The sequence below is a fragment of the Ovis canadensis genome, chromosome 23 (assembly GCF_042477335.2).
Source record: "Ovis canadensis isolate MfBH-ARS-UI-01 breed Bighorn chromosome 23, ARS-UI_OviCan_v2, whole genome shotgun sequence".
Taxonomy (NCBI): Eukaryota; Metazoa; Chordata; class Mammalia; order Artiodactyla; family Bovidae; genus Ovis; species Ovis canadensis.
Genome location: NC_091267.1, coordinates 52,738,179 through 52,759,997, shown reverse-complemented (window position 1 = coordinate 52,759,997; position 21,819 = coordinate 52,738,179). Strand labels below are relative to the sequence as shown.

At 44.3% G+C, this 21,819-nt stretch overlaps 1 protein-coding gene across 50 annotated transcripts in view; it reads left to right on the top strand.

The window, feature by feature from the left end:
* EPB41L3 (erythrocyte membrane protein band 4.1 like 3) overlaps positions 1-21,819 on the top strand; it is a 227,614-nt gene that overhangs the window by 70,264 nt on the left and 135,531 nt on the right. For 14 of the 50 annotated variants that reach the window (XM_069568414.1, XM_069568417.1, XM_069568401.1 and 11 more), the window contains exon 1: positions 18,142-18,524. The exons of 8 other annotated variants lie outside the window; for them this stretch is intronic. The gene's annotated coding sequence lies outside the window, so the exon portion shown is untranslated. Of the gene's footprint in view, positions 1-18,138; positions 18,525-18,891; positions 19,028-21,210; positions 21,498-21,819 lie in introns of those variants that run through there. 28 more of the 50 variants (XM_069568413.1, XM_069568418.1, XM_069568404.1 and 25 more) reach the window with 12 other exon arrangements.

Sequence of the window (21,819 nt, the reverse complement as noted above, 5' to 3'; positions counted from 1 at the left end):
AGCCTGTGACCTCTGTGTTAACATTATTGACAATGTCAACTTTCATCACCTGAGTTAAGGTGGTTCTGACTATAAGGAGGGTAACATGCATCCATCTGTAGTTAACAAATATTTGTGGGGAGATATTCTGAAACTTAAACTTTCACCCCCTAATTTTGGCATTCATCCATGGATCTGGTGATTTTTCTATTTCCTTCATTCATCCTACAATTATTAGTTAGAATTCTTCTGTAAGAGTTGTGCCCTCTCCTATTTCCACCTATTTAGTCAGTCATTTATTTATAATAGTATGGAATCATGAATATTTACTTGATTCTTTGGGTTATACTCCAGTATCATCCTTATTTCCTTTTTGTTCAATTGTTCCAGTCTTGGCTCTTAGGAGCTCCCATGTCCCTTCCATTATGCCCCCCAACTTATTTTTAGGCACTTTCTTTATGGCTCAAAAGATGCTGCAGCCTCAGCACATGAAGCACATTTATATGGTTTTTAATTATGTATCCTACTTGAAAATTAAAATTTCTCCTTGGACATCTCATTCAGTCTATCACTAGCCTTTTAGAAGGGTCTTGTGAAGGATTTGCCGTGTGTGGCCATAAGAAAACCGCAGAAGATAATACATTCTTTGTTCTTTCCCCCCAATATAATGTCTTGGAAATTACCATGTTAAGTATGGAACATAACATTTGAGTCACATAACAAGGCCTGCCATTCAATTTCCTTTCAATAAACATGCAGATGTTCCCTTCCTGATCAATGTACCCAAACAAATGTAGGGTTTTTTTCAGAATGGTGCAGTGGGGTTTCCTGCAGTGTTCTCCAGAACTAGGATCTGCAGGCTTCATTCCCCTACTCAGACAGACTTTGTACTTCACCTGAGGCTTTGACTTCGTTCAGTAACAGGTTGTCTCTTCCTACAGAGTGAATTAAATTTGAAAAAGTTAAAATTAAAAAGTTACTCTTATCAGGCAGTTTGTGTTGCCAAAGTTGTTTAGTTTTTCTAAATGCTTCCCTGGGGGAACTGTTTCTAAACAACCAATTTTAAGTTAGGAATAAGAGTTCTGCATTCTTTTTTTTTTTTTCTCCTATATTTATTTATTTATTTGGCTGCATTTACGTCTTAGTTGTGGCACTTGGGGTCTTCATGGCATCATGTGGGATTTCTATTTCGACACCCAAACTCTCTAGTTCTGGCACACAGGCTCAGTAGCTGTGACACGCATGTGGGCTTAGGGGCTGCTCGGTGTATAGGATCTTAGTTCCCGGGCCACAGATCAAACCCACATTCCCTGTATTGCAAGGTGGATTCTTCAACACTGGACAGCTAGGGAAGTGCCTGTTCTTCATTCTTAAAGTCACTGCATCTAGACTAGTATAGACTTTGGATGTCCTCTTCACTCCTTCACTCATCAGGCAGTTGCTATGCAATTAATCAGGGGAACTCATCTAATTTTAGGTTGAACTTTAATTAGCTCTTGTGCTATCACCATTTTTATTTCATCCTTTTATACAAACACTTAGATTACTTTCAGCATTTCTGAAACTCAAAGTTGGGGAAAAACCTGATCCAACACACAGACGCCAAGAGGATTTGCAGGGAGCATCTTGGCGGGGTCACTGGAGGTGCATATATTTTCGTGTCTGGATGAGTATAGTAGAGTTTGAGCCAAAGATCAAACTAAGATGGCAAATAAAAACTAGCCTACCTATAGAGGTAGGTGAAATAGCATGTCCGTGCTTTAGCATGCATAAAGGCAAATTTTAAACTATAATATCTAACGTCGTGATATAGGTGCAATATCATGAAATTTTCTCTCATCTTTTTGAAAACTGCTAATTATGTGGTAGGTGAAAAATATTTTATTTAGACCACATACCAAGAATCTGAGGTAGTTATTAAGCCATCAGTAATATTATTTAGTATTCATTAGTTTTTCTAGAGAAGCAACCAAGTAAATACTGCCTGATTGATATGAACTGCAAGAAGATTTCAAATTAATCCGAATAACCATGAATTTATAAACACTGACATCCATAGGTTCATTTGTAGGCTGATTGTTTGGAGCTCAGAAGACAGACTGTTTCAGTGGTTGGCTTCCCAGGTAATTGGATGGAGGTCTGTTTCATCCCTTTGAAGAACGGATTGTTGTTGTTCAGTCGCTAAGTTGTATCCGACTCTTTGTGACGCCGTGGACTGCAGCATGCCAGGCTTGCCTGCCCTTCACTATATCCTGGAGTTTGCTCAAACTCATGTCCATTGAGTCGATGATGCCCTCCAACCATCTCATCCTCTGTCATCCCCTTCTCCCCCTGCCCTCAATCTTTCCCAGCATCAGAGTCTTTTCCAATGAGTTGGCCCTTTGCATCAGGTGGACAAAGTATTAGAGCTAAACTCTAGTATTTCAGTTCTACTGAATTGATGTTTTTTGCATGGCAGCTATGAAACTTTGCTTTGGGGATCCTATCTCTGGTGAGAATTCAGTTAGCTAGGATTTCACAGATGGCCTCTATATAAGATTCTCCTGGTGTCCTAAGATGGGGGAGAAGCAGAGCTCTCTTGGCAACAGGGACTTCCTGTAACTGAGGTAGGTCCTCCAGGTACCCATAACTTTCTCTCTCTTTGCGTAAAATTGATGTTCTAAATTAGGAACCTAGGGAAATTTTTCTTCTCCATTAATTTGAAAATAGGGCTGTTAAAAGTCCAGACTTAATGATATGAGAACATTTCATGATAGGAAAACATCATCATCTATTCTCCTGATCAACTTGGGAGTAACTGTGGCTGCCTTGACTTCATAAAGATGAAACTGCTGCCAAATATTTTGAAGATCACAAAGTTCTCCACAGGAAAAAAGAAATGTATATTCATCTTCATAAGGAATGCATGCCAAATTTTTCTTTTCCGAGGTACTCTACAGAAATGGGTCCTGGAAACTTTTTACTTTAGAAACTATCATTTAATTAATTTCAGACACTGTGTAATGTTGGCAAGGAAAATTCTTATAAAGTGCAAAAAACTCCTCAGACTTGATGTAGTCTAATTGAATTAAAGCACCACTGCCCAAGACTAAGTACCTTTGTAGAATATGAATGTCTGTCCTGTGGTGCCCTCTCCCAGATAATGACCCTTCGGGAAATGAATGTATTTCTACATCAATATGAATAATCACAGCTAACATTTATAGTGGGTTTCCTTTGCCTTAAACACACTAGGAAGAGCTTAACATATTTGATTCTCAAGCAACCCTAGGAGGAGGGTGATTCCCACTTTGCATTCAGATCACTGAGGCCTTAGGGGATAATTTACTGGGCTTCCTCGGTGGCTCAATGGTAAAAATCCTCCTGCAAAGCAGGAGACACAGGAGACATGGATTTGATCGCTTGGTTGGGAAGATCCCCTGGAGTAAGGCATAGTAACCCACTCCAGTATTCTTGCTGGGAAATTCCCATGGATAGAAGAGCCTGGCAGGCTATGGTCCTTAGGGTCACAAAGAATTGAACACAACCGAAGCAACTGAGCACTAGAGATTCCAGAGTCAGGTTTAAATGCAACTCTTAACACCTAGTCTGTGCAGCTTCTACATAATTAAATTTAATCTGTAATTATTCTTCATACTAGAAGCTCAAACCCTTCCTGTAAAAATAATGGTAGCTGGATACACATCCCATTCTCTGTTACTCATTTCTGAGATTTTTGTAGGCTCATTTCTGCTTCCCATTTGAAAGGGTCTCAGACCCTCTGACACTGGAAATTTCTGTCCACTAGCAAAGCCCTGTTTCAAGGCCCCAGGTTCTAGTAATCCTGCATGGTTATTGTAGGGTTCTGTGTTTGCATGGATTACAGAAAGCTTGGCCATTATATGAAAAAAAAAATTTTTTTAGCAAACGTATCGGAGAGCATTCATTCAAAGGAATGCTATCTTCTTGTAGAAGGAGAGGAAAGAGCTGTCAAATAAACACTTCTATGCAGACAAGTGCAGTTCTATCTGTAAGATCTTGGTTGTGACCTTGGGTACAGACTGAATTTCTCAGGTGTGAGATGGTACAATATAGATTTAGGAGTTTTCTGAATCTCAAGTGATAGAGTGTATGTAACATACTTACCGAGTGCCTGGCAGATAATAGGCTGTCGATAAATGAGAGCTATGTTTGTGAGTGGAGATGGTTCTGTGGCTCAGAGTATTTTTGGAACTGCTTTTCTAACTTCCTTCCAAACTAGTCCATTAAACTCTTCTAAGAACTCAGTTGAATGTGTTTATAGTTAGAACTCCAGGTTTGTGTCTTTCTTTCTTTTTTTTGATGGCCAATGGCCCTGACCCCAGTTGATCCCTTTATTCATTAGTCTGGTGCTAAATCATTTTGTCTCCTTCAAAAAAATATATCTATCTTCAGCAACATGAGTATTTGTAGTTTTTGATGGGATTTCCAGATACTGACACATGCTCTTGAGAACGTCTCAGATAAGTGCTTTAAAAATGCTTCCAGCAATGGCGGCAAGACTGGGGGAATAAATGTGTTAGGAGCAGCACAGTGTTAATATATAAGCTCTTGGCTCCGAGTAGCTATGACTTCCTGCATTTACCCCTTTCCATCGGTCAACAGAACTGAGTCAGATTAGCTATTTAAGGGCTCCTTGCTGCTTCTTCCTAGCTCCTCATGAACTGGATATATTAGTTCAACACACCTCCCAAAGGTTGAGGGTTTCACTGGTGGCTCAGACAATAAAGAATCCACCTGCAATGCAGGAGACCTGGATTTGATCCCTGGGTTGGGAAGATCCCCTGGAGAAGGGAATGGCAACCCACTCCAGTATTCTTGTCTGGAGAATTCCACGGACAGAGGAGCCATCCTTCTTTACCTTATCAAGTGGGCTGGTTCTCCAGGGGCAGTTAGCTCTGCCTCTCTATCTTGGAGCCCACAGAGGTGAGATGGAGGGAGGGAGCTGTCAGGAACCTGTAGGCTGCATTGGCCAAGGAAGCGTGGCCAAAAGGTATGAGTGTGAGCTGCCCTCGTAACCTCATTTAACGCCATCACCGTTCTATGAACCTAAGAGCTCACTAAGTGCTTTCTACATTATTTCATCCAGCCCTTTCAATGGCCCTTGAAGCAGGTTAGTCACTCAGTTTAGAAATGAGAAAGCAGATACAAAGAGATGAAGCACCATGGCCCAAGCCAAGTCAGGCAGGGCTCTGGTGCATGGAGGAGTCAGGGGCTGACTTCAGGCCCGATGTTCTGTCCAGCATGAGGAGCCAGGGCCAGACAGAGAGACTCAGCATCGGCCAGGCTTCCCCGCAGTCCATCCCTGATGGCTGTACCGACAGACAGCTCCTCCTCGCCTGGTCTTTAATTCCTCTCCCAGGATTGATCACTGACACGGAGAGAGTGAATGTGAACCAGTGGCGAAGCTCAGAGGCTGATGCACTGGGCCAAGGAAGAATTGCATCACTCTCCCCAGTCTATGGGCAGCATTTCGGGTGGAAGTGTTCCTGCTCCTGCCACACCACTGGGAGAAATAGCAAGGTTTTGGTACCTGCTCAGTCCCTATGCACAAATGATGTGGATGAATATTTAAGTGCCCATTGTGAGCCTTACTTGTGTGTCCAAGATCCTAAAAGCCTCGTGGAGTCCAGGTTTATGCATTTGCTTTTTCTTTGTATCAGAAGTAGTGAGCCCCTCGCCACCACCTGTGCAGACGCCTAATCATCATGGACCATACCATCTCCAATGACGAGAGCCTGGTGACGTTCATGAGCATCTCCCACATGCCAGGCAGTGTGCATGGTGGGGACACAGCAGTGAGGAGAAGCAGGCTGGGATTTCATTCTAGCAAAAAGAGAGAGCGTTTCTTCAGTCATACCCTCCCTGCAGAGCTGCAGTGGTGGCACTTTTGGAGGATCTATGACCCAGTTATGGAAGCCGGAAAAGAGGAATGGAAAGCAGCTGGTCTGCACAGAGCAGAGGAAGGGCACATGGGTGAGGAGCTCGATGAGAACTCAGAGCACTGAGGCTGCAATAGAGGGAGTTGTCCTTGCCCTGAGAACAGTGGGCTGTTCATGTTCTAAGCAACCCACTTATGTCTCTGAGTGCTCGCTGTTATCAGGGAAACTGGAGACTGGAGAACAGACTGTTCCAGTATGGAGAGTGGAGAGGGGAGATGTGCACAGATCTGGGAGATTCAGGTAGAATGCAAAGGACATAGTAATAGAGTGGGTAGAGGAGCTGGTGGGGGGTGAGGTGCCAGGAAGACCCAGGGTTTCTAAGAAGCATGGCTGGGGATGGTGGCATCATTCACTAAGCCCTCTAGTGCCTGGTGCTAGGAGTTATTTCAGAGTTTCTTAGGGTTAATGTACCATGCTACTCATATTGGAAAGTACAACTATGAGAAAAATATACCCAGTTTGCTCACAGGGCTTGCAATCTAATGATGTGGGGCACAGGGAGTAATGAAGATACTCTGTCTCCTAAGATTTGTTTAAAGTATGGCTGTGGCATAAACTTGGCAATGTAATACACAAGGACACTTCTTTCAGAGTGGGTGGGAGGCCACAGACCTTTGTTGCCCTGGTGATGGAAGAGGCTGGGGATTAGAAGACATTCTTGGCAGGTGAAGCATTGATCTGGTGACCTTTGAACAGGCACCATGAATCACTGAATAAAACCAAAATGCAGACCACATGGAAAAACACAGTACAGGCTTCAAGCTTGAAATTACAGAATGTGAGACTCATCTTTCACGGGTATGCCAAGTGCAATCAAAAGAAGTGAGCCATTTATCGGGAGCAAGTGGGATGAGAGTGATTTGTGAAGATGGAGGGGGGTTTGTAACTTCTTATCCTCCAGAAGCCTCTTAAAAGTATTCACTGACTGATCATGGTGACATCTTTATAAATATCACCATGGCAACCATGGATGTGAGAAGCAGTTCTAGCCTGGACACTTCTGCTCCAGCTGATGCGACAACGCCCACTGCGGTGGTCATCCCCATTGTTTGTGCAGATGAGCGAGGAGGGTCCCACCTGGATCCTGTGACATTTTCTTTTGTCCTGAGAAGACAAGTGCTCATTAAATCCTCCCTGATGTTAAGTGGCATTTGGGGTGGTGGCTACACCATTCTTGACTTTCATCACTGAGGATGTGGTAAGAGGTGCACCCTGCTGATGTCATCCGTGTTAGTTCAGGGTGAGGACGGGGAGCCTTTCAGGGTGGTTAGGAGACTCTGCCCAGATCAGTTCCACGACTGGATCTGGAGGAAGTATGTTGCTTGTAACTCTGCACACGTTTCCACCATACATCCGTTCCTTCTCATATTTGGTTTCATCCTTCTGAATCTTTCTGGTGTTCAACCCCAATCCCAGGCAACCTAACTCTGCAGTTCTGTACTTCCTGCCCTTCTAATCACTCTTCTCCTCAGAGTCCCTTCTTTTATAATCCCTGCTCCTTTCTTCATTCTTTCGTTCAACAAATACAAATTGAGAGCCTTCCCTCTGCCAGGCACTGTTCTCTGTGGCCGGGACACCCAGGGAATAAGATCCCAGAACTCTTGCCTTTGTGGGACTCACATTGAGAACGTAATCAGTAAGGAAATATTGGGTGTGACAGATGCAGGATGCAGGGTGGGAGTGTTGGGTCAGTTTATAATCAGGTCTGCCGTTTACAATCAGGCTCTTTGAGGACACGGCATGTGATCAGATTTGAAGAAGATGGGGTGTCAGCATATCAGAGAGAGGAACTGAGCGTGGGCTGTGCCTGGCTTGTTTGAGGATCTGCAAGGAGCCAAAGTGAGAGAGACAGGATATGTGGTTGGCAGAAGAGGCCAGAACAGTGAGGGCAGAGGATACAGGTCTAGAGGTCTTTGGGGGCTTTGAACACGAGTGACATGATCTGGCTTGTTTCACCAGGATCACAGTGTCTTCCATTTGGACAATGACAACAGAAATCTCAGAAAGGCAGAAGAGAGAAATATGATGACACTGTTACAGGAACCCAGAGAGGGATGGTGATGGTTTGCCCCAGAGTGCTAGCAGTAGGTGTGATGAGAAGAAAGAAAGAATGTGAAGTCACTCACTCATGTCCAACTATTTGCAACCCCATGGACTGTACCCTGCCAGGCTTCTCTGTTCATGGGATTTCCCAGGCAAGAATACTTGAGTGGGGTTGCCATTTCCTTCTCCAGGGGATCTTCCCAACCCAGGGATCAAACCCTGGTCTCCCGCACTGCAGCAGACTCTGTACTGTTTGAGCCACCAGGGAAGCTGGTGTGATGGAGAGTGGTGGTGTTCTGGTTATATTGAAGGTAGCGCCACTAGAATTCACTCACGGAGCAGAACTTTCCCCTTTGGCCTTTTTCCCAAGGTTGATATAGAATACTCTTCTTAAAATTAAAAAAAAAAAAAAGAATACTTTTCTTAGTAAAATAGATCCATCTCGAAAGAAGAAAGTGAAGTCGCTTGGTTGTGTCCAACTCTTTGCAACCCCATGGACTGTAGCCTGCCAAACACCTCTGTTCATGAGATTTTCCAGGCAAAAATACTGGAGTGGGTTGCCATTTTCTTCTCCAGGGGATCTTCCCAACCCAGGGATCAAACCTGGGTCTCCCACACTGCAGGCTGACTCTTTACCATCTGAGCCACCAGGGAAGCTGGAATACATGGATTCCATGTGGGGAACAACTTTTTAAATTTGTTAATGAAATTGCACTGAACTGATGGAATTCTTTAGGAACAACTGGGCACTGTGGTTAAGAGCACAGGCTCCAAAATAAAATTACCAGGTAGCGGAAATGGTCATTCCTTAATCCCATGCGTCCCTGCCTTCATAGCTAATTCAGTGTCTTCTCATTATAGTACATATTGTAGTTACTGTTTTTGAAAGTCAAAAAACACAGAGAATGCCAGTTTCATGAGATTTAACTAAATATGTGTGTGCGTGTATGTATATGTGACTGTAGAGTTGGAAGCCTTTGGGGTCTAGCTTGGGAGTCAGACCATCCAAGTTTATATTCTGGTTCTACTGGTCTGGTTATGTGACCTTGGACACATTGTTGAACTAGTTTCTGCCTCATTTCCCCCTTCTGTCAAATAGGGACAATCATAGGATCTATCTCATGATGGCGAAACAAGGTAGTCTCATAGACTAGCTCGTAAAACAGTTGCTTGTACAAGGCAAAGGCTCCATAAATTTTGGCTCTTAGTAAAAAATCATGATCACTGAGCTGGGCACATGTTGTAGAATCCCAATGTGTGAACACCCCTGGGGGAAATCACTAGCTTCAAATCATAAAACATTAAGATTATATTTATTTAGACACAACTCCCTACTAGACACCTTTGATCACATACTGGAATCTTCTATCATCCACCATCCAACATACTCATGAGTGTACAAGTGTATTTTCTCTACTTTATGCAGGAACTTGGAATAAACCCATGAATGATATTTTTTCCTTTGGGGTGTTTAAGAGTTGTTGAAATTCTAGTTATGATATTTAGTGTTATGAGCTCTTTATGCCTGTTGTTAAATATGCCAGCATTTTATTGACACATTACTGTGAAATGGGCAGCCAGCTACAGTAATAAGTTTCCCCTAAAGAGTGCGAGTATCAACAAATCTGATGGCAGGCACTACCAAGGAAACTGAACATGTGTTCAAAAAACAACTAGCTTCACAGAGGATAATGGGTACATGCATGTTTGATCCAGTGACTTCTGAAGGTATAAATAGGTGGCTACTATTAATTTTGATTTTCATGGTATCCTTCTTTTGAGAAATTCTTTATATTGTTTAATTTTGTGCTTTGGTCTTCTCTTACTCTTTTTTCTCAACTCTGCCTATCCTTAAAAACCACTTAAGAAATGTTTAAAAATATTGATACCTGCTCGTCATTCCCCAGAGGTTCTGATCTCATTGGTTCGGGGGTGGATCTCAAGCATCAGTTATTTTTTAAGTATTTTTAAACTTTCATCATGAAATATTTCAAATGTACATAGTGTACAAATAATTATAATAAGGCCACATGTATCTCTCATGCCTCCATCATAATGAACTTCAGTTGCTATTTTTTAAAATCTTCCCTACCTGATTCTTCCAATGCACCACCATGGTTGAGAAACATTCTCTCTTCTAAAAAGACAGAAAATGGGAGAAATATTTCAAGGGATATTGATATAAAGAGAAGCTGAAATTTGTTCAAGGTCACACAACAATTTTAAAACATCATTCCATACTCTGTTCATCAAGCCATAATGGCACTCATGAACATGTATGTTGTATGGCAAGTGTGTGCCTGCTTGATTTTGTTAAAGAGTGGAATAGTTGGGAAACTTTCAGAAAAGAGCTTAGAAATATAATGGTTTCCCATTTATAATCCTTGTACCTTGACTCAGACCACACTGTGGCCATCCACTTAATGCAACTCAATAAAATATAACTCAGAGATAAAGGTCTGATGAGCAAGGGTGGGACAAGAGGATTAGAGTTGATGGATCAGAGAAGTCAGGTACAAAGGGAAACAGTGGTGGAAATTGTCTTCAGATTCACAAAGAAAAAGCAATGAACCAATCACAGATTAATCTCAACCTATAAAAGAGTTTTGTAGGCTATTCCATAGCATATACATACATGTATAGTGGTGGTGCTTTAGTTACTAAATCGTGTCCAACTCTTGTGACCCCCATGGACTGTAGTCCGCCAGGTTCCTTTCCAGGCAAGAATACTAGAGTGGGTTGCCATTTCCTTCTCCAGGGGATCTTCCCAACCCAGGAATTGAACTCACAGTCTCTTACATCTCCTGGATTGTGGGAAGATTCTTTCCTGCTGAGTCAGCAGGAAAGCCCCGTGCGTGTGTGTGCGCATGTGTGTGTATAAAACATGTATATGTAATATGTATACTGGATAGTTCAGTCAGTATATCTTAATGAAGTTAAGATTTGTATTGCTACCTCAACAGTGAAGAATTGTGGGCAAGCTCTAGTTCCTGCATGGCAAACACCTGGAAAACAGTTTGATCTCAGGGGTAAACAGGACTTTACATATGATCTCGCCAAACTGCCCATCTGTAAGAGGAATCTCTTCTGGGACATTACTGACAGATGTCATCTGGTATCCAGATGGAGACCTTTGACCCTGCCAGCTGGAGAGTCCACTGCTCATAAGCCAGCAGGTTCATATTAGGATTTATTATCTTTCATTGAGCTGAAATCTCACTTTTTAATATACCTTTAAAGAAAGAAAATACTTCTGATGTCCCTCATGTTGTCATATTTTTGTTACTTAAATATATATATATGTAAAACTAGATTTAAATTTCTCATTCTGTAGGTCTCATGAACTATAAAACCAAACTAACCTTACAACTTGATATGAAAAATATAAGACCCATAAATTAACAACATATTAATGGCTACCCACCCAGTATTCTTAGGGCTTCCCTAGTGGCTCAGATGATAAAGAATCTTCCCACAATGCGGGTGACCTAGGGTCAATCCCTGGGTCTGGAGGATCCCCTGGACAAGGGAATGGCTACCCACACCAGTATTCTTCCCTGGAGAATTCCATGGACTGGGAAGTCTGGTGGGCTACAGCCCGTGGGGTTGCAAACAGTCAGGCACAACTGATTGACTAACACTAATGGGAATAATGATCTTGTTTTTCAGAAACAAAACCCCTCACTTTGTGCTAAAGGATAAAAAGATGTATGTCTAGTCAATTTGTTTGGTTCACTAGCTTTCACTGATCAGCACAAGGGATACCTGTCTGCATATGTATGTTCTAGCAAAAGGTATGAATACTTTAAAGTTTCTATTTGCTGGGTTTGGGAGTCAAATCTCAAACTTAACCCAAACTGCCAGCAATTAGTTCTCCATTTCCTGTTTTTAGGAGACATCCCTTGGCAACTTTGTCAGGATGTTTTGTGCACTTGGAAATTAAGGTCAGAGTTGTAGTGTTATTGCAGTCTTCAATAAATGGGCATCTAATCTAATTATTGCTGGAACTGGGTACAGAACAATCTTTCACTGTTATTTATTACTGTACTTACTGCGAATGAACTGCGGTTGCAAATTGACGCATACGACAGGATCCAAGCAATAACTCTTACGGCAAAATGTGTGCTGACTATGATGGCAGAGCCTCCTTATAGTTCTGCTTATCTGTGTGGCTGAAGGAGGCTGTCTCTCGCTTATCTCTGTCCCACCTTCTATAAAACAGCTATGCAAATAATACGTCAACCTTGTCTCCTGTGTCATTATTTCTGTACCCTGGTGTCCTGGACCAGTGGTCCTCAAAACCAAGTGTGACTTTGTGTCAGCTGGGGAGCTTGTTAAAAGTGCCTGCTCTCTGGTCCCCACCCCAGGGGTTCTGGTTTGCTTATCCTGGGGCTGGACCCAAGAGTCTTCCTTATTAACAAGCACTCCGAGGGATTCTGATATAAGTGGTGTGAGTGCTTATAAGCTTTCCAAGATTATGGTTGACACGGAAATAAGAAACTTAAACTCTTCATAAACTACCTGAATTGAGAAACTCTGGTGTCCTCCTCAGATTTGCATCATCTGCAAACATGCCCTTCTTGGATGTTCTGACAAGTGCCTGATAAACATCTTGAACAGGAGAGAGTCAACAGCGGAGTCTTTAAAGATGGCTTTGACCTATTAAGCACCAGATTTATTTCAAGGGACACAGATATTCTAATGATGTTTTCATTAGAAGCTGTGAACTATTTTCAGGTTGTTAAGTATGCATGGACAAGGAGGCAATTGAAAATGGCAAATAAAAGTCCTGGAAAACAGGAGTCAAATCAAGCAGCAAAGCTGACATTTTTCTTGGGAGTAGTTATAGGTGCATACTCCTTAACGTACAGTTAACTATGGCCTGTTTGCCTAAAGTGGGGAACATAAACCTGCAGAGTCAACAAGCTAATAAACCAGACATCCGAATGTGTCATATTACCACTTTTTTTCTTCCTCAGTTCATTCTTGTTAATTCTGGTTAGGATGAAATAGACTAGCTGGCTAGGATTACTTACAACTTTACAGGAGACTAAGGGGTTTGCTGGCATTTATTTCATGTCTTTTGGGGTGAAGTGGTCAAAATGTTATGTGTCTTGGCATAACCCAACAGTGATCATCTATTGGGGTATCAATATGGTCTCAGTGAATTACAGATCGCCAACTTCCATTATTTATATTTTGCCATTATAAACAAAATGCCCAACGATAAGATATTCTTAATGGATTTTTATTTTTACTTAAAAGAAAGAGAATAGTTATTGAGCATGTAAACTTTATAAAGGGAAGGGGGGTTCAGGATGGGGAACACGTGTATACCTGTGGCAGACTCATGTTGATGTATGGCAAAACCAATACAATATTGTAAAGTCATTAACCTCCAATTAAAATAAATAAATTTATATTAAAAAATAAACTTTATAAAGAACTGAGGATTAGACTAACCCTTAAAATTTTATCATTAGAAATTATGCTATTTATTTACAAGTGCTGAGATTACTTTCTAAAGTTTACTACAAATGGAAAGTAAAAAATTATTTAATAAGGGTATATTTTAATACAATGAAACTTACATGATATGTATTAGCCATGTCTTTTTGACTAATATTTTTCCAAGAGTACAAAGATAGAAAGGAGGAAAATATGGAATTTTGATGAATAGGAATGATTTTTAAGAATGATGTGCTAGCAGCCTATTATACAGAGTGAAATAAGTTTGAAAGAGAAGAACAAATATCATATACTAACGCATATATATGGAATCTAGAAAGATGGTACTGATGAACCTATTGGCAGGGGAGCAATGGAGACAAAGATATAGAAAACAGATTTGTGGACACAGGGTGGGAAGGAGATGGTGGGACGAATGGAGAGAGGAGCATGGAAACATAAACACTACTGTATGTAAAACAGATAGGGGGAATTTGCTGTATGATGCAGGGAGCTCAAACTGGTGCTCTGTGACAGCCTAGAGGGATAGGATGGGATGGGAGGTGGGATGGAGGTTCGAATGGGAGGGGACATATGTATATCTATGGCTGATTCATGTTGATGTATGTCAGAAACCAACACAATATTGTAAAATAATTATCCTCCCATTAGAAATAAATAAAAATGTTTTTAAAAATAGCTGAATAAAGGAGAGGAAAGAGAATAAGTCTTCAACATTAAAAAAAAAATGATGTGCTAGCAGGTCTAAACTTGCTCCCTCTCATATGTACATATCTTTACATAGTTTGCGCTGCATTTGTACTTGCGTTTTAAAATTTTGTTCTGCATCTGTGCTCTGCATGTACACAGACCCCTGAAATGATGTATACAAACTCAGAATGAAGCATCTGGAAGCCTTGATAAGCTGTTAACTTGACACTATTCTTAGAACCCAGAAACTCTCAAATGAATTTTCATTTCAGAAGAAGAAGCTTGTTGCTTCTGAATTATGCATTCATCCCTGGATTTCCCTTATTTATGGTCCCTGGTAATGCCATGGCTGAAGACTTTGTGTCCTCTTTTCAAGGACTTGATATGCAATTCAGGTGCCTGAGATTATCATGAGCATAAAATAAGCCTCAGCTAGTTACTGCGAGGGTTGTTAGCATTTTACTAGGACAACTGATGATGAGGAACAGTCAGCCTAAAGGACTGAAGGGCATGGAGTTATTTTTAAATACCACATGCTTTCATGAAAGGTGGTCAGAGATCATGGACAGGGGTGCACGCCTGTTACAGCGGCCGCATCTGCCAGGTTTGGTGAAGCTTCAGTCAGTGTTCTCCCAGTCCTCCTGCTGGAGGGCAACGTCCTGGTGGGTTCACTAGACAGACTCTCCATCATCTCTTCCTGGAGTCTTGTTGATGAGGCTGTCATACAGCTGGTAAATGCTGCCTTTGCCTTGGCCATCAGGCTGGAGTTATCATCGCTCATCAGGTAGCATGGTACCCGTGCGTACCACGGAGTCAGCATGCTGTTGATGCTCGTGGATGGATGGGGGCTCGTGGGGAATCCTGTCTCTACAGTTTGGGATGAAGTCACACACATACTTTGCCTAAAGTGAGCTGTGTCCCTTTCCTCTGGACCGTGGCTAGAATTCTGGATAGCTTGCTGGCCTTTAGTGATGTATCTTCCCTGCGTGCATGCATGCTCAGTCACTCCGTTCTGTCCAATTCTTTGTGACCTATGACTGTAGCCTTCCAGGTTCCTCTGTCTATGGGATTCCCCAGGCAAGAATACTGCAGTGAGTTGTCATTTCCTTCTCCAGGAGATCTTCCTGACCCAGGGATCAAATCATGTCTCCTGCATTGCAGGTGGATTCTTTACCCACTGAGCCACCTGGAAAGCCTGTATCTTCCCTACAAGAGAGCAATCTCAGGAAGCCCATTGTAGGGTAAGCCTCTCTCTTAGTGGGAGAGACCAGAAGGAACTAAGACCTGGGCTGGAGTCATGGCATGGGGTCATTCTTGCCCCACGTTTCATGGATTATTTCAGCATTTCCTGAATGAACACAGAAAATCTGGAATCTGAATTCTCATGCCAAATCTGCATTCACTCTGGGACTGTATGAAAGGCATTTCTTTGACCCAAGAACTACTTTTCTGTAACCCATTGAAGCAGCACCATGAGGGGTCTTACACAGACAAGAATATCAAATTCTCTGGGGTAGAGTGGCTTTATTTTTGATAGCTGGAGGGATGTAGAGTGTTCATTAGTGTTTTATGAATAGCATCACCTTACCTTCTTTTTGCTTTCCCCTTCTCTTTTCCAGGTGGAAGAGCTCCTTATTTTATTTCCGAAAGAGAGTTATAATTCCTAAGTGTAATCTTTACATTATTGTTTTTACTCAGCAGGTGTTAATATCTGATGGCTCAGTGGTAAAGACCATGCAGGAGACATGGGTTTGATCTCTGGGTTGGGAAATGGCAACCCACTCTAGTATTCTTGCCTGGACAGAGGAGCCTGGTGGGCTATAGTCCATGGGGTCACAAAAGAGTCAGATACTAAACAACATTAATATGTGATAGCGTCTTTTTATTTTGTGGAACCCTATTGGCCACCTCATGCGAAGAGTTGACTCATTGGAAAAGACTCTGACGCTGGGAGGGATTGGGAGCAGGAGGAGAAGGGGACAACAGAGGATGAGATGGCTGGATGGCATCACTGACTCGATGGACGTGAATCTGAGTGAACTCCGGGAGTTGGTGATGGACAGGGAGGCCTGGCGTGCTGCGATTCATGGGGTCGCAAAGAGTCGAACACGACTAAGCGACTGAACTGAAGTGCTTTTGAAACATAAGCATTTTGGAAATAGTCCTTTATTTGTGAGGAAAAAGAACCGTCCAAGTGACAACTTAGTTCTTTATTCCATGTCCATTTATTCATTTAGCAAAAGTGTTCACTGCTTGCTTGCAATGTACCCAGTGAGGCACTGTGGGGAGACAGATGACTAGCAGCGGCTTTGGCATGATATTCACAAGGTAGAAAGAAGAGTGTTTATTACAGAGATACAAGCAAGTACTGATGAGCTAGCTCTGTGATGCTCCTGAATTTTTGTTTGGCCTTTCTTTTTCTCCACATGTGTCCTAGGAAAAACAAAGAAGAATACCATAGAGCCTTGGTCAAGCCCAAACAGTTTCATAATAATCGCTTCCCAGGTTAACTATTAAACTAGGAAGCAGTATGGTTTTTACTCCAAATTTTGAATTCATGCAGTATTAGGAAGAATAGTTAGGTACTTCTAACTTTTAAAACTAATGTTTAGTATTTGAACATTTTCTCCCAAGAAAATAGACCTTCATACACTATTGCTGATTTTTTCCATCACTAGAAAGACCCAAGATTCATCAGTCAGGGAGAAAGCGGTTCACTTTCAATTAAAAAAAAAATAGCAAAAATACTGCAATAAAATGAATGAAAATATGAAACCATCTGTATCTCCAGTGATAATGCCAATGCAGTGTATACTGTAAACAATACAATTTGTTCAAGTCCGCTTTAAAGGAAAGTGGTTTAGTGTGCATATATAAAATAGGAAAAGAAATCCTTTCTTTATTCACAGATCTCATATGCAACACACACCGCTATATATGCACAGATGTTACATATATGTGTATATATATCTCTGAACACTCTTGTGGCCCCCATAGGAAATGAACACAGGTCATCACCAAACACAACCAGTGTTTGAACCGTTACCTTTGTCTGTCACTTAAAAGACAGTTCAGGTCTTTATCTCTGGTCCTTGGAACAATGCCATACTCACCTCCTGTCTGCCCATCCTTTCTAGTATTTGCAGTGTTATCAGAATATTTTTCCTGTGACATGACTCAAGTCACATTTTCTTCCTCAAAATTTCTCATAGCTGCAAACCTATAGAATGCAGGCCCATAAACACCACAGAAACACAGGAACCACAGTTTTCCAACTCTTGTCTCTAATACAGTCTGAAAAATGCCCCTCCCTTTTATTCTTTTCCATCAGGTTTATTACAGGACATTGAATATGGTTCCCTGCACTGTAGAGCCCTCTCCCCTTTCTGTTGCCATCTTCCCTGTCCTGGAAACACCGGGTCACGGACAGACCCGGTTTCGAAGCTCTGCCGCAGCCATTTAACTGTGCACCACGTATCTGGCACTCGATAGTAAACGCAGTACTTGTGTTAATCCATTTTTTCCCTCCCTGAATGAGTCGGTGAGCTCCCATAAATGTGCCTTGGTTACTTGGCTAGGGCTGTGATATTGCGAGACAAATACAATAATTTCTTTTGCCTGCAAACCACTACCCGCCCCCCGCCCCAACCCCGCGCCATTTCAGTGGGAAGCGTTATCAATTATGACTTCCCATTAGGCCGGGAAGACCACCTGTAACTGCAGCTTTAGGTTGGGGATGGGGAGACGGTGGGGAGCAAGAGGCTGCCTGAAAAACAGGAAACCTCCCTCAACCTCTAATTCAGATCTTCTCCATTAACTTAGTCTTTCTGGGACACCTACCCGATGCAAAACGCCGCCAATTTGATTTTTTTTTTTCCTTTCAAAAAGGTGTGGGGGGGGGGGGGGACCTGCAGTCCCCAAGCCAGTAAATAACTCACCTGAAGGTCAGGTACGCCCTCCCCCCACTCTCCCGGGGGTGTCTGGGAGGGGTGGGGGTGAGGGGGGCGGATAGAGAGCCCGGCAGTGATCGCAGTAGAAACGCGGAGGCTCAGGCGATTGGCAGCGGTCTGGGAGGCGTCCTCCCCAGCCCGACCCTGCGCCGGGATGGAGAAGGCGGAGGCGGCGGCACTACGGCCCTGAAGTCCCCAGCGCCCCCTCCCCCGCGGCCGAGCCGGGCCGGGCGCGTCCCTGGGCGTGTGCCCCGCCGCAGCCCGCGGAGCCTCCCGAGTCCCCTGCCAGGGGGGTGGGGAGCGCGGCGAGCGCCCGAGTCTGCGGCTGCCTCCCCACGCCCGAGCCTCCGCGCCGCGCCGCGCCGAGGACGCGCGCCCCAGCCGGTCCCCCCGCCGCCGCCGCCGCGCGCACGGGCCCCCCGGCCCAGCCCAGGTAACTTTTCTGCCTGCGGGGCTGCGAGGTCCAAGGGAGGTGCAGGGTCGCCGGGGGCGCAGGGCTGGCCAGAGGCCGAGGGCAGGCGCGTGGCTGCAGCGCCGCTCAGCCGCGCGAATCGCGGGAGCCGGGCACCCTCCCCGCCCGGCCCGCCGGGACCCCCGCGGGGACCCCCTCCCAATAGCCTGGCCGAGCCGGGGCGCCGCGCCGGGGGACGTGCCCACTTCGCCCGCCCTGCGCTGCAGCATCGCGGGGCGGGCGCGCGGCCCGAGCCCTGGCCTCCGGCCCGGGGGGCCTCCCCCGGAGCCCCGGCCGAGAGGGGCGGCTGGCCCCTGCTCCGTCAGTTTCCGAGCCCTCCCCCCGTCCCGGGCGCCATGTTTTGAGTTACCCCTCGGGGTGGGGTGGGGGCGGGGGCGACACTGCGGCGCCGCCCGGGGCGCGGGGAACGCTGCGCGCGGCGGCGGAGGGTCTGCGCGGGGCTCGGCAGGCGCGGGGCCGGTAAGGTGCGCTCGCACAAAAGCATCTGCGCTCCAAGCGGCCGCCGCTTTTATGTAACTTGTCCGCTTCGCCGAAGTGGGGCGGGCGGCGGCCCCCGGACGGCGGCGGAGGCTGCAGCGGGGTGGCCGGGGAGGGAGAGGAGGCAGCGTCCTCCTAACGGGGTGCGCAGTTGGGGTAGGGGGTGCTCGGGCACCTGCGGGGCCGGGGACCCGGGGGCGGCGCAGCTCACCTGGCGTCCGTGAGGCTGCGCTGCCCCGGGAGGCGTGTGCGCGGGCGGCGCTGCGGCGGCTGGGGGCGGGGAGGCCGGGGCGCGGGGCTCGGGACCCCGGCAGTCGGGGTCTCCGCCAGTTCCAGGCGAGTGTTTCCCGGCTCCTGCCGCGGGGCCCCCCGCCGTCTGGGGTCTCCCCTCTTCTCTCGCCCTCCTTCCCCTCCTCCCCCCCCGCCAAGTTCACGGCTTCTGCAATGCGGTGGGTGTGGTTACCTATTCTATTGCCCCTGTGGTCCTTCGCCGCGGGAGCCGTCTCTCCTCGGTTTCCAGATTGCCGGATCCCAAGTTGTCTAGGGTTTTTTTCTCCTTCAGTCCCAGCCCAGGGTTAAAGTTGAGATGGTTGCAGAACACATAGAAAGATAAAGAGGACATGTGTTGTTAATTACGCCTGGAGGCCGGCCTGAGAAATCCTGAGAGGGCCAGGCAGCCCTGTCACGCGTCGCTTGCATTTCGGGTTTAACTTGGTGTTTCAGCTTTTTTTTTTTTTTTTTTAACCTCAGTTTGGCGGAATTGTTTTTGCAGATATCCCGCTCGTCCTTTTTTTTTGGGGGGGGGGTCCTTTTTAGGGTCTCTGGGGCGGCCAGGTGTGCGTTGGAGTTTATCCTGGTAGCAATAACTTTCCTAGTAGAAGAGTCATCAGATCAGACCAAGCACTAAAAACAATCTTTTTGAATTTTACACTGATTTTTAATGTCTCAAACAAAAATGGTAAACCTCCATTTATCATCTGGGAACCCTAGACGCAGTAATTATACAGCAAATTGAGCAGAAAAGCCCTATTAAGGAAAAAGCGCATCGAGTTTGAGTAAACTCTGGGGAATGGGAGGTGATTCGTATCTTGGATCAAACAGCTTTTTTTTTTTAATGCACGTTAATTTTGGTATCAGACTTTGAAAACTTTAGTTGGAGTAACAAAGTCATTTCGAGAGGAAATAAATTCCATATTGAGAAGCCTGACTTTAATTTGTTAATTTCAGAAGGCATTGATGAAAATAAAATAGCTGAATACTAAATAGTCTCATTTGCATTATGATTTTCTAGTGGTTTAGAAAAGCAACATACCAGATGCACCAGTTACTGCAGTTTATCGAGCTAATACACTTTAGGCAAATAATTTTGGCAGCGCAGAATGTGTTTTCTGAATGATTTCTCAGTAGGAAAGAGTGGCCGCTTTATTTAATGTGTAAACCCCTTGGAGCTGAAGGATTGAGAAGATGGAGGTCAAAGGTCAGTATCTCAGTGAGCTGTTTACATTTCATTTTTAAGTCATTTCTTCTGTACCAGTGCTATTTAGGTTAAAAGCAGGTTTTGTCAATTCTTGTACAGTGCTTGGACTTGGGCCAACTTTGAATTGTGTTGAAATAGGAGACCTGGGATTTTTTTTTTTTTAACTTGATCAGAAGCTCTCTTGTCCATACATTGGTCTTGAAACATTGGTCAAATGCATTAATGGGCTGCCAAAGGAGAAGGGAGGCAACTGTTCATGGACCAAGAGATGTTATGATGTCAGTATTTTGTGAATCCTTCCTTGATTTACAGTTTGTTGGATTATTATGGCAGGAACATACTTTCCAGGGTATTTAAGTTAGTGATTTTTTGGAAAAAAAAAAAAAAGTCTTAAAATTCACAAAATAGAATTCATGTCCTTTCCAGTAAAATAGAACTCCAAGAGTGAGCTGAAAAATAAAGACATGTTTCTTTTCCTTGAGAATTTGACTCTCATGGAGAGAGATTACTTAAGTCCTGGAGTTCCTTGGTCATCTTTCCTCCCCAGCCTCTTCTAAGGATCCAGCCATTGTTTTCCTGTGAATGTCAGCTTTATCGTGAAATAGAGACTTACTATGGAAAACCATGACTCAGGTTTATCTCTGGCACCGCTTCCTTTAGAGAGATCTCTGATGGTATCACTGCAGCATCTTTCTTTCGAAAGGCTACACAGCTGCTAGCTTGTTGAGAATTCGGCAGGCACTCCTGGAGAGCTCTGCTCTCATTTGATTCCTCTTGGCTGCAGAGAATTGTGTGCTCAGAAGCAGGGACTGGAGCCGTGAAGTCACTGCCCTGCCCTGTCTGGTGTTGTGACATCACTATGGCTCAAAGGAAACAAGGGTGGGGCAGGCAACACCAGACGGTCTGAAGCATCTGCCGGCGTTAACTTTGCCTGATCCATGAATGAGGCTCTCCTTTCTCAACTTGAACTGCACCATAAGGTATCGTTTGAAGCATGAGATATGGATGCCAGCCTGCATGGGAAAGTGTGTTTCAGAGATTAAGAAAGCAGAGCGTTTGTGTGTGTGTGTGTGTGTGTGTGTGCAGTAGTATAAATGATTGACTCTTCCTCCTATTAAGGAAAATATTGTTAGTTTTTTAGGAGGGCCATTGAAAAATCATACTTAATTATCGGGTATCTATCAATGCAGAGAATAGAGCCAGTATATTTCTTACTCTTTTTGTACCTAAGTAGCATTCTTGCTAAATTCTTTGTGTAGGTGGTTAGTCTTGTCTTTCAAAAGTGTGTGGTGTGGTGTCTGT